Source organism: Schistocerca cancellata, chromosome 4 (assembly GCF_023864275.1).
Source record: "Schistocerca cancellata isolate TAMUIC-IGC-003103 chromosome 4, iqSchCanc2.1, whole genome shotgun sequence".
NCBI lineage: Eukaryota > Metazoa > Arthropoda > Insecta > Orthoptera > Acrididae > Schistocerca > Schistocerca cancellata.
Window position 1 is genome coordinate 326,140,120 of NC_064629.1, and position 16,317 is coordinate 326,156,436.

A 16,317-nucleotide genomic window follows, 5' to 3' on the forward strand; every position below is an offset into this window, starting at 1 on the left:
CTGTAAAATTGTTCCTTGTTAACTTTAAAAGAAACTTTTGGTACAAAATATATACATTTGCAAAATAATCAATTATTGTCAAGTGTTTTTACATTGGTTTGCATGCAGTGTAGAGGTGAGACATGTATCGCTGATCTTCGGTAAGGATGAAAGCTGAAGCAATGAATTAAAATTTGTGTGCTGCTTCAGGACTTGAATCCCGCTTTGTGTCTACCACTGCTGCACTGACTACCTAAGTCCAATGCCATCCCTAACAAAAACTTCAGTTCAAACCATCACCCTGTTTTCTCCTTCTGACATCATCACTATTTCACTTTTGCTGACGCTCTCTGCTATTGAAATAGCATCCCAGCTACGTACTTAATGAGAGGCAGAAAATTGACTGAAGGCGTAAATTTAAGTTTGTGTTAGAGAGAGTGTTGGGATTAGTTACTCCGTGCAGCTCTGGTAGCTACAATGCCACAAAAATGTTATTCCATCAGATCAGTGTATCACTAAGTTGAAGCGTTCTATGTTGTTTATTAACGGTGTGTGTGAAGTATCTAGGTCTTCAGTACATTTACAAATAAACTACATGAATTTGCTTACATACCTCACATGGAGCTAATGAGAATTTATGCTAGTAGATTTGAGTCCACTAGACATCTCTAGCTTTTAATCTGCAAACAGCTAAAAGTCATTTTTTCAGTTTATTGTGCATTTCCGAGTGTGAACCACAATTTATTGTGTTGTTTAGCCTGTTACTTACAGCGTTTTTGTGCTGTCGTGTCGAGACAATATGCTTATTTCATTTGTTTCTGTAGTTACACATTTATTTTATATGATTTTTTTGCCATACATAGAGTTTGTGGTTATGGCATTTTTTTGTGTATACTTCTTCTGAAACTTTATGATTATTTTCTCATGATTTATCATTCTGTTTTTCTCTATGGTGATTCTGTTCTTTCTGATTAGGTTCTGCTATTAAGTTTCCACTGAATTCACGTGTGTTCAGCCTTTTCTGTTGTTTTATGATGTGTTCATCTTCTGTTATGATATTCTCTATTGTGTTGTGTCAGACTTTATGGTATGTTTGGAGCCCTTATCAAGCAGGCTGTTTTCTTGTTTGGATTAATTTATGTCTGTTACAGTAATCACTAAAACATGTAACAATTTTGCGGAAGGAAAATAAACAAACCCACTGAATGTGGTACAAAAAGTGTAGTAACATATCTGGGTGAAAACAAAACCATAAATTTTTCTTGTGTAAGGCGGAATTCCTCTCAAATTATCTTAAAAACAAATTCCAGAACACACCCTTCAAATTTCAAAAAACAATATTCAGCATAAAATTTGACGAAGTATATTTAATCTATAAAATGATACCCAGCTATGCACTCGTATCTGTAAGCAACATGTCATCTGCAGCACAACAGACAAAAGGTAAAGCCAAAATTATATGGGTAGAACCAACAAAAGAAACTCACATAAGTGATTAATGACCCAAATATCCATGAGCCACAACATTAGTACAGCAAACATACCTTTCACAAAAGAGTGATTAACCTAACAGACATAAATTTATCTGAACAAAAAAACAGCCTGCTTGAAAATGGACACAAACGTAATATAAACACTATGGTCTCACACAGCACAATAGAGAATATCGTAACAGAAGCTGAACACACCATAAATCAACAAGAAAGACTAAACACACCTCATTTCAAAACAAACTTAAAAAGAGAACTAGTCTCTGAGGAAATGAAACACATAATCTGAGAGAACAAATCACCTTAAAATAAAATACAATGGCAACTCAAGAGAAACCTTACAGAAAGTTCCAGAAGAAATTAACACAAGAAAATGCTGTAATCACTAAATCTGACAAGGGCAAATCGATTGCACTTTTGAAAGAAAAGGAATACATTGACAAAACATTAAAATTCATCCAAAGCAACAACATCACAGAATTAACAAGTGATCCAGAAAACCAATAGCAAAGAAAATTATGGAAAACCCTGTAAAACGTAGAAACATTTGTCACAGACACACAGATTAAAAGAATGATACAGAAAAATCCCAATGCTTCCACTCTAAAACCCTTGCTTAAGATTCATCAACCAGGTACCCCTATATGCCCACTGATTGAGTTTACCAAAGTCCTAACGTACTACTTAGCCAAACAAACACACACGCTGCTACAGACAATATACAAACACACTTAAAACAGATGTGTGAAGAACTCAGGGGACTTAATAGAAAAAACAAAAATGAAAACATACCAAGCACAACAACATTAATTTCATTCGACATACTTTACATGTACAAACACATTCCAGCAGAATAAAACGTCAACGTCATTGAAAGAAATCTTCAGCTACAAGGAAATATACCCACAATAAACATACAAGAAATATCAACTGTACTCAGGCTGATCACAGAGCAAAACTACTCACATCGAGAACAAATTTTACTCTTACAAGAAAGACTACCTATGGCATACGCAATCAGCGGCCTCCTAACTGACATTTTTATCAAATCAGATAGAAACTAAAATATTTGACAAAATAGTAAAACCAAATCAGTACAAAATAAAATATTGCTACAGATACGTAGACGATATATTTTTCTTAATTCATGAACCACAGTCTCACACAAAAGAATTTTATGGGGACATGAACATCATTCGCCCACAAATACAGTTGACCATTGAAACACAAACTTACAAAAAACCCAATTTCTTAGATATCACAATATGCAAGAGAAACAAGAAACATGAGTTTACAATTTATAGGAAACTTACAATCACCACCATTATCATTTATAACCAAACCAATCACCCTATAACTCATAAAAAAGGCCAAGTTCAGGTACTTACTGCACAGACTGAACAAAACACCTTTGAATAAACATGATTACATAGAAGAACTGAACACAACAAAACGAGCTGCACAGGAGAAGGGGTATGATACACTGTAGGTAATCTAAACAACAAAATATAAAAACAGGCAGCACATAATCATGAAACATACACACACACGCAGAGAGAGAGAGAGAGAGAGAGAGAGATAGAGAGAGAGAGAGAGACAGACAACACAGCTCACAAGAAATCAGCATACAGTACGCAACAAATGGCACATAATGACTTGCAATAGCAAAGTCACACAAAGGGTCGGCAATATACTAAAGAAACAAAGGCTCAACATATAATACAGAACGAACAGCGGAATACAGAACAGACTTGGAAGAAATACCACCAACACTGACCAATACAGTCCATTTGACATATATCAACTAACTTGCAACTGCTGTATCATGGATCAAACATGAAGGAATTTTATAACCAGGTATACAGAACATCTCAGAGCATTGAAAAGCCATACCTCACACTCAACATTTACAGGTCACCTAACACCACAGAATCACCACTCAATCAACATAGAAACCGACTTATAAAGAGACAGCCAACACCAAAAATTAACAATAGATGAAAACCACCACATTCAAAAATCAGTAGCCAAGGGAAAGAAAGTACTAAACGAATACACATAATTGTGCAATAAAATCTCCTTTGCCAGAATAGATAACTTATATAAATAACACCTACCCGAAAACAGTGTATAATTAGCTTCTAAAATTAAATTCCAACCTTCCCACACTGCACGCCACTCACACTGCTTGCTTATCCACATCTCTCTCTCCCTCTCTCTCTCTCTCGTACACACACACACACACACACACACACACTCACACACACACACACACACACACACATATGAGCTAAACTGCACAAACGTCAGTGACACTCCAAATCCCCATGCCACATCCAAAACAAATACGCCATGAAACAAATGAACGCTTCACACTAAGAACAACACGTCATTGTGGTGTAAACTCTGTGTTTGGCAATAAATCGTATAAAATGAACGAGGTCCAGAAAACATGAGCTGTAATGTTCATATGTTAAGTGCTATGAGCAATTTTTCCTCTTCGCTACTGTGAAATACATCTCTTCTACTGAAAAAGTACTCAGAGCTCTTGAACTATAGATTTTAAAGCCCATGTTTATTAGATAGTTTTGTTTCGAATGATCGTTCCTGTCATACCCCTGAATATTAATTGTTCCTCCATGGACATCATGTATGTACACCGATGAGCCAAAACATTATGACCACCTGCTTAATAGTGTGTTGGTCTCCTTTTCAAAAACAGAATACAGCAGCAGTACTGCTTGGCATGGACTCTACAAGTCCTTGATATGTTTCCAGAACTATGTGTCACTGGATGTTTATGCACAGGTCATAGCATTTCCGCAAATTACAGGACGGTGGCTTGTGGGCACGCAGTTGGTGCCCGATATGTGTTCCAATGAGTACAGATCAAGCAAATTTGTCAGGCAAGACATCAGTGCGAGTTCACTATGACGACCCTCAAACAACTGTAGCTTGATTCTGACCTTGTAACACAGACAGGTATCCAGCTGGAGATGTCATCGCTGTAGGGGAAGACTTTAAGCATTAAGCGATGCAGGTGGTCCACAGTAGTGTTCGTGTAGTTCACTGCTGTCATGATGCCTTCGATTACCACCAGATCCCATGGAAGCCCAACTCAGTGTACCCCACAGCGTAATTCTGTTCAAAATGGCTCTGAGCACTATGAGAATATACTTATGAGGTCATCAGTCCCCTTAGAACTTAACTAACCTAAGGACATCACATACATCCATGCCCGAGGCAGGATTCGAACCTACGACCGTAGCGGTAGCGCGGTTCCAGACTGTAGCGTCTAGAACCGCACAGCCACCTCGGCCGGCGTAATTCTGTCCTCACTGGCCTACATGCGTGGCGCGTTGCATGTTACAAGAGCCATTTGTTTTGATGACGGCATGTAACGACACAACCATTGCAAGAAATGTGATTCACTTGACCAGGTGACACGTTTCTATCGATCCCTGGTGAAAGTTCACTGATGCTGTAACCACCGCAGTCGTAACAGACAGTGTCGTTGAATCAACACAGGGACACGTAGGGGTTGTGTGCTGTGGAGATACAGGCTCAACAATGGATTTGAACAGTATACTCTAAAACACTTTTATCTGCACCAGCGTTGTACTCTGTCGTCAGACTGCCTATCATGGATTACATAGCGGGCGATCCTCTGACTGCTATATTCTGTGATGCGATATGGATGTTCAGAACCGTAGAGTCTGCTCGTTACTTCACCATCATTCAGTCACGTTCCGCAAGTGCTCACGACAGTAGTAGGTGGAAAGCTGACCAGCTTCGCCGTTTCAGAGATTCTCTTTTCCAGCCACAGCGCCACAACAATTCATCCTTTTTCAAAACAGGTTACATAATTGGATTTCCGTATTTGTGGCCCTTATCTTCGCTACAGTGCTACCCATTCGTCTCCCTTCTGCTTATATTCTTTTCTTCCAGCGTTGCGTTCCCACGGCACCGCCAGAAGGCATCCAACCTCCGGTGGGCAGTGGTCTTGTGGCTCATTAGTGTATGCCACTACCAAAATATGACTGTCTCTATGTTTATGTCACCCTGTTTGTAATGGTTATAATTTATAACCCATTATGTCCACTCGATGTTTTATCTCAATTAATATAAATTATGATGCAATATGGCCACCACAATCAAAACTCTCTTGCCTCTATATTTATGTCATCTTACTCTTTATTGCTGTACATTATGACCGAATATTGCTGACACACTGTGATGTCACTATCACACTACTCAGAATAGGTCAGACCCTATGATATTACAGTGGATGTGCAAAAATGGCGGTAAATTAAAAAATCCAAGCACTGTTGCTAACCGTCAGCACTGGGGTAAGACCGGAACATTTACACCTTTATTTAAAACAAACAAAATGCAGGAATCCCTCTACTGTGGCCCACTGAGTAAGAGCATCCGTCTGTGCCATACCACCACAGGAGAGCCGGCACCACTGGCCAACACCTACTAGGCTGGCCCGTGCTCCTCTCACAACATTCACTGCTGTATGAATGCAGTGCTAGGAAGGGTGTGCCAGTTGTGGAGCGAACATGAGCGCACATGCATAAACAAATTAAATCGCCTCTTGCACGCTGCAAAGAGATAAGCCTCCCTCCACGCCAGACGTCAGAGGCAACCTGTGCCCTGACCACTATATGTAGAGAGGAGCCACCAGTCTTACACAAAAATACACTCTAATTTTATATGTAGCCTCTTAGTAGTCTTGAATATTTCCATGAATGAAATTTTGTTATCAACATTCCGTCACGCTGGCATGCACACAATCTCTAGCGAGGCTCTCCTGAATAGAATTACATACACGCTTTGGTCTCAAACTTTAAAAAGGGATGAAACTCCTGTACAGTAACCATACAACGGCTGCCACGACTGCATACCCCGGCCAATGACAGAGGTATCTGTCAGAGGCTTTCGGCTTTGCCTTCCTGATTAGACGTATCTATTTTTTATCTCCATCGGTGTCATCAGCTTCAGGAGGAAACCATTTCGTGGAACTCATTGCTCTGGCTAAACAAAGGTCGATACTTTGAGAACAATGTGTAACACTTAACAAAAGCAGATCTAAAAGCAGAACATAGATTTTTGGTTGGTGGGTCGTGCACATTCACAGCTCTCGTAAAGATAAGTGTTTAATTGCGTGATAGCAATTAATTAAGGCAATATTACGTCATAATTAAGTAAATTAATACTTATTGTAAACTATCAGTTGAAGGATTCACATTTTTTGCGTATTTTCTGAAAAAAGGAAACATTTCATAGGGGCGAGTTTTGGACTAGGATTTGTTTATGTTGTGATACTGTAAGTTACGTGATTATTTCAATAAAGTAGAGTTTGTGTATTTAGAGTATTCTTATACGCTATCCATTTGATTCTCTAGTAAGTAGTCGAAGAGAAAAGTACCGAAATAAATGGAAACTTTATACAGTGTAGGCCCAGTTCTTTGTTTACGTTTTGTCTCGTCCAATAAACAACACAGGATATATAGTTTTTTTTTCTCCAGAAGTTTTGAATTAGTATCCGAACTTTAGGCCTAAACTTTCTAAGAAATTTAATATATTAATTGAGTAGTCTACGAAGTTATTCTTGTTTTAACTCAGACAAAAGCTAAAATTTGTTAGCCATGAATGAGAAGTGTATGACTTGCCGTAGGATTCTTAGTTCCAGGGTGTGGTGTGAGGGTTGTTGCAGTTGCTTTCATGTGGGTGACTGTAGTGGCGTGGGAATTGGGGAAATAAACACGGCTCATTGGTTGTGTAGGGTTTGCTGTAGAGATAGGAAGATAGTGGAACAGTAGGAGAAGATTGCTGTCATTCAGGCGGAACTAGATAAAGTGAAACAAGATCTGGAAAGGTTAAGGGGTGAGAAGAGAAAAGAGAGGTGGGAAGTGACAACAGGTTATAGAAGAAATAGGAATAGGGCGTTCTCAGACAGTGTGGTTGTGAATGTGGAAAACAGGTTTGATCAGTTGTCACAGCTGGAAACTGATGAGCCACAAATAGATGTAGGAGTAGACGACACAACAAACCTTCAAAAAGTGTTTGAAACGTAAGAAGTCAGAAAAAGCTGTGAAGAAGACGGAAGTTTTGTTATTAGGTAGTTCACATGGTAGAGGTGTTGGCCAACTGTTGCAGGATGAACTAGGGTCAGGTTACGAGGCTGGCTCTGAGCACTATGGGACTCAACTGCTGTACTCATAAGTCCCCTAGAACTTAGAACTAGTTAAACCTAACTAACCTAAGGACAGCACACAACACCCAGCCATCACGAGGCAGAGAAAATCCCTGACCCCGCCGGGAATCGAACCCGGGTTACCAGGTCACAAGCTTTTTTAAACCTAGTGCAAGTCTGGGTCATGTGATAGAGGATGGAGGTTCACTCTGTAAAGAGCTCACAAAGGAAGACACCATGGTAATTGTGGTTTGGGCGGCCAGCTGCATAGATAGGAACCCTATTTATCCAACTGAGAGTGACCTGGTAAAGACAGCTTCAGCAACGAGACATACTGATGTTGAGCTTGTGTCTGTTCTGAGGTGCCATGACTCCCCTCATTTAAACTCTTCTGTTGTGAGAGTTCATTTAGAGGTGGTACAACTGCCAACTGCTTGGATCAGATATGGGGTCTCATATCGGTGTGGTTCCTGTTGACTCTATCAGTAGGTGGGACTATACTAGGCATATCCTTCACCTGAACAGGAAAGGGAAGGGAAAACTGTCTGGGCTAATAGGATAAAAAAGAGGATAAGAAATACCACTCAATCCATATAAGAAGATTGCAGCACTGCATTGACACCAATGGTCATCACTTCGAACACCTTCTGTAAATGGACGTTCATGCCACCTTTGTGACCTTCGTTGACCTTCAAAGACCTTACTGTGACACATCACTGGATTCGTCTCGATAGCCGCTATGAGAAAATAAGTACCAAACTATAGCATCCCATTTAAAAAAACAAAGTTGACCTTCATATCTCTGACACGACCCCACATAACAACAAAAAACCAACGTCATATTATAGCCCCTGTTGTCTCATGCAACGTTTGGCCCACAAATGTTTCAGCTCCTATCATACTTTCGGAATTATTCTTGGTGGCAATAGTTAGTGACTCATCCTGTATAATGTTCTTAAACAACTGGTGTGACAAAATAAATGTGCAGTTATTATGGAGACATATCATGGTTATTAGGAAGAGAGTAACATCAAAGAAGCACTACATAATAGAAAAGTTTATTCGCACTTGACAATGGCTCCCAAACCATTGTCAATAACAGGGACCTCCAATAGGGCATTATGCTTTCCCTGGTTGAAGTTTCATTACGCTAACATCACCATAGCAATCAGAGATTTATAAGCACTCTAAAGGATTATAACAAGCAAACTGCAGGTGCTTTGTAAGAACTTGAATGGGATTCTATAGAAAAAAGACAACGTAGCTCTCGCCACACCATATCAGATATTACAGAGCACCATATCAGAAAGCAAGCATGAGCTGCAGAACAAATCCAACACTTCATTTTAGTTAACTGATACAGGTTTTCAGCTAGTGTAACTGTATACATCCTGTCACTTGAACACTGTGCACGCAAGAACTTGCTGCACTATTAGCTGCTTGTAGTGTGCTCTACGATCTACACGGTGCATACACTATGAGATCAAAGTATCTGGATGGTCCTATAGGAACTTACCACCAGAAGTATCTGGACATCTATTAATGGACATTAATACGCTGTGTTTCTGTTGACCAAAACGTAACCATATTTAGGCCCTCTGGCACTACTTCTAGTTGATGGTAACCACTCTTTGGATCTACTGTGCTTTCATTGCTCGAAATCATCCAGAGTCTCTGTAACGTTAGTTATGGGATATACATCTGTCACTGTTCTACTATTTATGTAGGGATAATCACAACAAAATCTATATTTCTTCATTATGTCTGATGACTTCTTTAGTACAACGACGACGGCAGCTCCAAAGGAACTATTACTTTTCTTTATCACGCCATGTTAAATTGTTGGTTTATAAATTCTTCCATCATCAGTAGTAAGTGATTCCGGACGCTACAGTCTTCGATACACAGGTGGCTTATTTCCAGCAGGAATTCAGTATTGTGTTACGAATGTCGCCGGTGATGGACCACACGGATTAAACAGTTCCTCAATTCCAACAACAAAGACTTCTCCGTGGCTGTTGTGAAGAGTCCTCTTAAACGCTCCACTTTTGCGCGTAATGCAGCTGTACTGGCAGCTTGATTCTGGCTATAGTCCGTACTTGATCTGTCTAGATCAACTTTGTATTGTACGTCTACATGAGTAATTTACAACCCATTAACAACAGAGGTGCTGATAAGCACCAAAATTAACCACACTAATGGGAACAAATTTCTCATCATATATATCCTCTACACGTAAGATGCTTCTACTTATGAAACATTGTAATACATCCAGTACACAGTTCTCTCCAGTGGTTCTACTGCCAATAACATGTCAGCAGATAGTTCTGTCCCCATGCTCAGCCAAAGCAATTTCTCGGTGTCTTGCAGCACTTTATCATGTGACTCGAGCCTTGGTGATTTTTCTTGCAGTTTAATTGGTTTCCCCTTCATGATGATTGACAGTATGTCACTGGAGACAGTTTCCCCAGCTTAAACAATGTTCCCCGAGTTCTGCTGTGCATCGCTGAAAGTCCATTTTAGCACGATGATTTAACGGAAAATCCAGTCCTAGGATTACGCAGTACTCTTCCCCTACATGAGGCACAACTGTCACATCCTACCAGAACCATACTGGCCCAAATGGAAAATTCAGTAATGCCGAACCGAGTGCCGCATCGCTGCCCCATAATCCACATAACATTTTCTGTGGGGAGTTCAACTGCTGGCTCTATACTGACACATGCACCCATGTGTCAAATCAAAATTTATGCTTCTTACCATTTTCAACGTCTACTTCACAACATCCTGTATTTGCATACATACTTGTTTCAGCTCCATTAAATAAAGCGGAAAATAAGAACCTAGAGTTCAGTCGCCTGCACCGCAGTCGGGACTGACAACTCACACCGCTGTTGCACGGTGAAACATGTGTACATGTGCAGAACCACTGTTATCCTAGGCTCTACCGCCTTTTTTAAAAAACAGTAAATACATTATATATACTTATTTGGTTATTAAATACGTTATGTATACTTATTTGGTTACTAATCACGCCTCCCAATGATTTATCCCAAAAAGGAGAAGAAAAGTATTCCGATTATGGCCACAGTGGCCTCCTTACTGTCAAGGGCTTAGAAGCGGTGAGGGAAAATCAATAGTGGGATCTTTTTTACTTGTTTTGAACTTTTTATTTTATTTTCGTAAATACCACACCTATAATACGAGCAACTAGCACAGCATAGTGCACTAAGTAAACAAAACAAATAATTCTGGGACTTCCCTACTCTGAGACAATGCATATGGGAAAACAGAAAATGTGCTTCGTAGCACAATGCAGAAAGGTGTGCCACTACTCTCTTTGCACTTGATCACCCAGGTATGTTTTCACACATGTAGGTTTTATCCAGAAAAAGTAGAAGACACGGTGTAATATGTTCCGGGGTCACTCGTAGAAAGTGCGTCAAAATTCGTCTCACCAAGTGCCATATATCTTCTGCTGCACTACATCTGAGACGTTGTTCGCATTCCTCACAAAAAGAGGCAGGTCCGCCATATGTATCTTCTGGAGGCACTAACGGATAACCTGTTTACCGTTGACTGTCATGTACCCTGTTGATCGGACATCTGTACCCAGCGTATCAGCGTGTATCGTCCTCCACACCACCTTTCCACTAGCATGAGGGTTCTTGGCCTCAACGACGTTTTGTGGGCGCTTCCTTTGTAGAACGCGATATACCTCCAGCGCCTTCGCCCGTTCCTTGATTGGTAGTGCAATGCGGACGTAACTGTGTTCGTGGTAAAAGTGATCGAAGCAGTAGAAAGGCGAGGGTATATCTTGCATCGTCAGTTGGGGCGTAAGGGGAAGCGGAGCCAGGAACTCCAGCTGCAGACCTGTCAAATTTTCCAGACGCTGGTGCCACACCTAGATGTGTGAGCTGATAAACAGGGCCACCGTTCTATCGTGGACGTGGACTAGGCCAAGACCTCCACTGTCTGTGGGAAAGGGTCAGTGAATCATAACATTTTGAAGAGCACTCCTGTAGTGACATAGGCTCTAAATGCCGCTAATATACGTCGTGCCACCAGTAACGGTATTGGAAATATGTTTGGAATGTGTGATGATAGATAAATATTGACGAAGTGTGTACCTTGAAGAATCTCGAGCATCCGCAAACAAAGGTTGGCTATCCTGAGCCGAATTTGTTGCAACAGGGTCGCAATGTGCCGTACATCGTCACGAAACCCTACACCGAGGCATTTGATAGTAGCACCAAGCGCAGGGGGTCGACACGCACTGAGGCCAAGCCGTCTCCTATGTTCCTGACGACCAGTTTGGTGACAGTATGACAGCTGCCGAAAGCCAGACCATATGTGTCAATTCATTTTAGTGCGTTGGTTATATCGTCATCGTTGCAGAACATGACAACTATGTGGTCTGTAAGTGCTGTGCTTCAAAATGTGATGTCACGTAACGTTAGTCCACTGAGGCGTTGACAAGGCTGCAGATGTTCAGTTCCAGTGCCACGGTGGGAAGGTATACAGGCGGCAGCCTCGATGCACAAATATGGAAAATGGGAGGGACTGCGTGAGACGCCCATTGATGGGCTTTTTGAAGGTTGCCCCTCGGAGGAGGTGCACCACGATGTCTGTGAGTTGCTGTAGTACTGCATGTGTTGGAGAATAGACATCAGGTTCACGTGATGCACCTAATCAGAAGTTTGACTAAAATCTAGTGACGCCAGCGCTCTCAGGATGCACTGTGCCCTCACTAGGGCTATTGTGTCATGGCATCGACAAAGTGGTGTGTGGATGTTATTAGTACCGCCTACGGGAGCTTGACCTGCTGAGATGACATGAGACAGGGTCGGTTGTACATACGTCGCTAACATTCTGGCGAATATCTTCATGCCACAGCTGAGGAGTGTAAGCGGGTAATAATCACGCAGTCATGCGCCACCTGTCGGTTTCTGGACTGATATTATCATCCTTTCGACAAAGGCTGCGGGGAGGGGCACTGCGGGGGTCACAGACTCTCAATAGATGTCCGTCAACTCCGGAGCCAGTAAATACTGAAAAGTAAAACTCCACAAGACGTCTGTCGCGGCCAACAGACTTGTTTGATGCTCCTTTACCTATGGCGACGATAACTTCTTCCGCAATTTCGTCCAGTAATTCAGTTTGTAAATCCTGTGGAACAGTGCCATAAATCAGTCGTGAGACTCCTGTCACCGTCGTCGAGTCGGAACATTGTGCCTAATGGTCAAAGAAGGCTGCACCACTACAACGATGCATGGTGAGGTGACGGCCATCCGCAGTAGTGATGGCCTAATCAGCGCCCTTCGTCGTAGTTTACGTTGTCGAATGACGTGGTACATGGTGGGCCATTCCGTTGTTATTCTGTAGTGTGTTCGCGCTCGGACGATAGTCCCTTCGAGATGTCTGCGCGTGTGAGCTGTGGTCTGTCCATTCGCACGGTGTACTGTCATCTGTAGTTCCAGCGTGGGTGGCAGAGAGGCACATTCATGAAGGACGGTGAAATAGAAATGTAGGGTGGGTCGCCTCCAAGCAGCGTTCTCGCGACCATACATAATAAAGTTTCCTCATAGGGTCCGTTTGGTGCAGTTTAACCACCACTTGATCGATGTGGGATACGTTGGGAGGCGGCGGACCAACGAACTCCATGTGTCCTTGATGGTGCGCTGACAATCAGGAGAAGTGAGATGAGCGACGTTTAATTTCCAGGAATGATGGCTGCGCCACACTCATTGGCGACGAAGGGTGATGACACATATATAGGCCTCGTGATACGAGAAGGCTACAGGCCACACATCTGCATCGCTCACTGTTACTGTGAGAAAAGAGAAGACGAGAATCCTACCAGTGAGACTAGATTAGTGGCTCGTAAAATGAGTAAATTGCGCAAGATTTAGGTGGAAAATTTCCCATGTATCTAACAGCTGTGGCGTGGCAGCTGACCCTTAGGCACCTAGACGCTACTGAAATCGCCCCCAACAACAAATCGTATGCCTGCCCTGAAAGAGTGGTGCTACTCTTTCCGCAAAGAAGAGTTCTCGTTCACGACGTCGATTTCTTCCAGAAGGGGCGTACACACTGATAAACTGCGCGCCTAGCACCGTTACCGCCACTTCTCTAGCATCAGGGACATACCATACTTCGTCCACCTTGAGGCCCTCCATGAGGAGAACAGCGACACTGCTGCTAGTTGGCGAGGCATAGGACACATGAGCTGTATAACCTTATATATCCAGTCGACATACCATACCATACGATAATCGTCGACGTAGACCTCTTTTGAGAAAGACAATGTCGATGTCTGCAGCATGTCTTGGAGCAGCGACGACTTTGAACATGTCAGAATGGTGTTAACGTTGACGGTCGCTAAGCGATAGGTCTGCTGATCATCCCCTGCAACGGGGACCGCCCCACCTTATGCTGCTACTCAGAAGGGGCTGAGATTCGTGGGGAGACACCCGTCTCCTCGTTTACCACAGTGAACGTAGAACCTCCTTCGTTGTCGTCCATCACAAGTCTGCAAGTTAACCATGGTTGTGATTGCGCTCTTGCGAGCTGGCTGTGCAAAGTTGAATCCATAGTCCTTTCTTGTTATGCATTAGTGATGGGCACTGTCCTCATGATCTGTTTGCCCAGGAAACTAGAAAGGGCTGTGTCGAACTTAGGGAGAGCAACAGGTGAGGGCGACCCTGTATCATCCATGTTTCCCGTGTCGTCGGCCGTCCGATCGTCAACCAGAGAAGACACATGCAGGAGGCAGTTGGCGAAGGCTTTAGGGCTTTGCTTTTTACGTTTCTTCGGTGGCCTCTGCTTGCAGACGTAGGTTTCCATGTCTAAATGAGTGTGTGGCCGTTTCACGGCATCCCCTCAGGGAGAAAAGCAGAGGTCGGTACAACCCTGGTGCCGAGCTCCATTCTCTCGTCCGAGTGTTCCTGAGGAGTCGATGGGCGACCTCCCTCATTCTGTGATGATTGACGATTGTTTTATGGTGTTGGTCAAATGCTATTGGTGTACAGCCTGACGTTCTCTGTCTTCCAAGTGTCTGCCATGATGGTTGTCCGTGTCACACATGTGTAACTGAGGGGGAAGCCATTATTGCAGGAGATGGCGCTAATTCATCTAACAAGATTTATGAACGCCAACGTTGAATACATGCCGAATGTGCATGACTTTCCTGACCGCAACCACAACAAGTTTGTGGCTGTCCATCATACATCACGATCGCCTTACATCCACCTATGACTAGGAAGGATGACACGTGTTTTGTTGATTCACTTTTATCTTGTTGTGTGCCTTTGAGGAGCACGTACATTTCGAAGGTGTTCCACTTTTCTGCCATGTAGCTAATTACCATCTCATTTTGTCGGAAAACCACAGCGACTAAATCCAGCAGCATGTCAAACTGGAGTTCAAAGGCTAGTATTGTGCATGATCATAGTCCTGTATTGTTCATGGTAACTACCCCAATGCGTCCATCAGAGTGTTTGAACTTGAAAGTGTTCACACTTCTACTCACAACAGTGTTATGTATCACATCATCGACCATCTTGTCGTAGACGATGCTACAGTTGATAGAAGGTGGATACTGATGACATGCTGTGGTTCTATTTGAACTCTGTCATGGATAAAGTGTTTGATTTTTAAGGCTCATGGTCTTGCATGGTCTGGTTGGGAGCTGATCTTGATGGAGATTTTTCTGTAAGAATGAGCTGTAGTAATTCAATGTCAATGGACTCGAGTACTGGTTTCGGCAAGGAAGTGTTGAAACTATACCTACTTGCGACTCTGCCGATAGGATGGAAACAATACATTCTCATTGCCCACCTGCCAGAGGCAGACTGCCGCCTCAGCCATCCGAGCACGCCACCAGGCCAACCCAGACTTCTATTTGTCATCGTGTGTTTATGTCCTGTACTTGCACTGTGATTCCCACAGAGGGAGAGACTTGTCACGGATTTGTCTTGGCATGAAATATTATATTGCCATTCCTGTGTACTCTGTAAGGTCCTCGAGACATGCACATTTCATGTGGTTTGTAATTCCACTGACGGAAAAAAATCACAACAAGAAGGAGTTGTGAGGCATAAACGAAAGTCAGTAGGCTTGTTTCTACATCTGAAATATGGTGTATATTCAAATTTCATACCAGTCGCGTAAGAGTGGCGCTAGTTGTGCCATTATGAGAATGCAAATCAGGTTTGCTTTAAATACATGCTGTAATGGTCGTGAGCGTTATTGTCTTTGAGATTGGACGTGGTGAGTTGCCGATAGTCAAGAATGATTTTAAGGCGACAAACACGCCATTATCAACACTTCACTGACTTGAACGAGGTCATGTAGTAGGGCTGCAGGAAGGTGGGTATTCCTTCTGCGATACAGCAGAAAGACTTGGCAGGAATATAACCACTGCACGTGATTGCCAGCAGCAGTGCTCACGAGAATATACAGTCGCAAGATGACCCGGCTCCAAACAGCCACATGGCATTACCTACAGGGAAGACGATCGTGTTCGGCGTATGACTGGTGCATCGTACTGCAGCTGCAGCGGGAGTTTCAGTAGCAGCTGGAGCCACGGAGACAGGATGAACTGTTACAAATCGGTTACTTCAAGGACAGCTCTGAACCAGATGC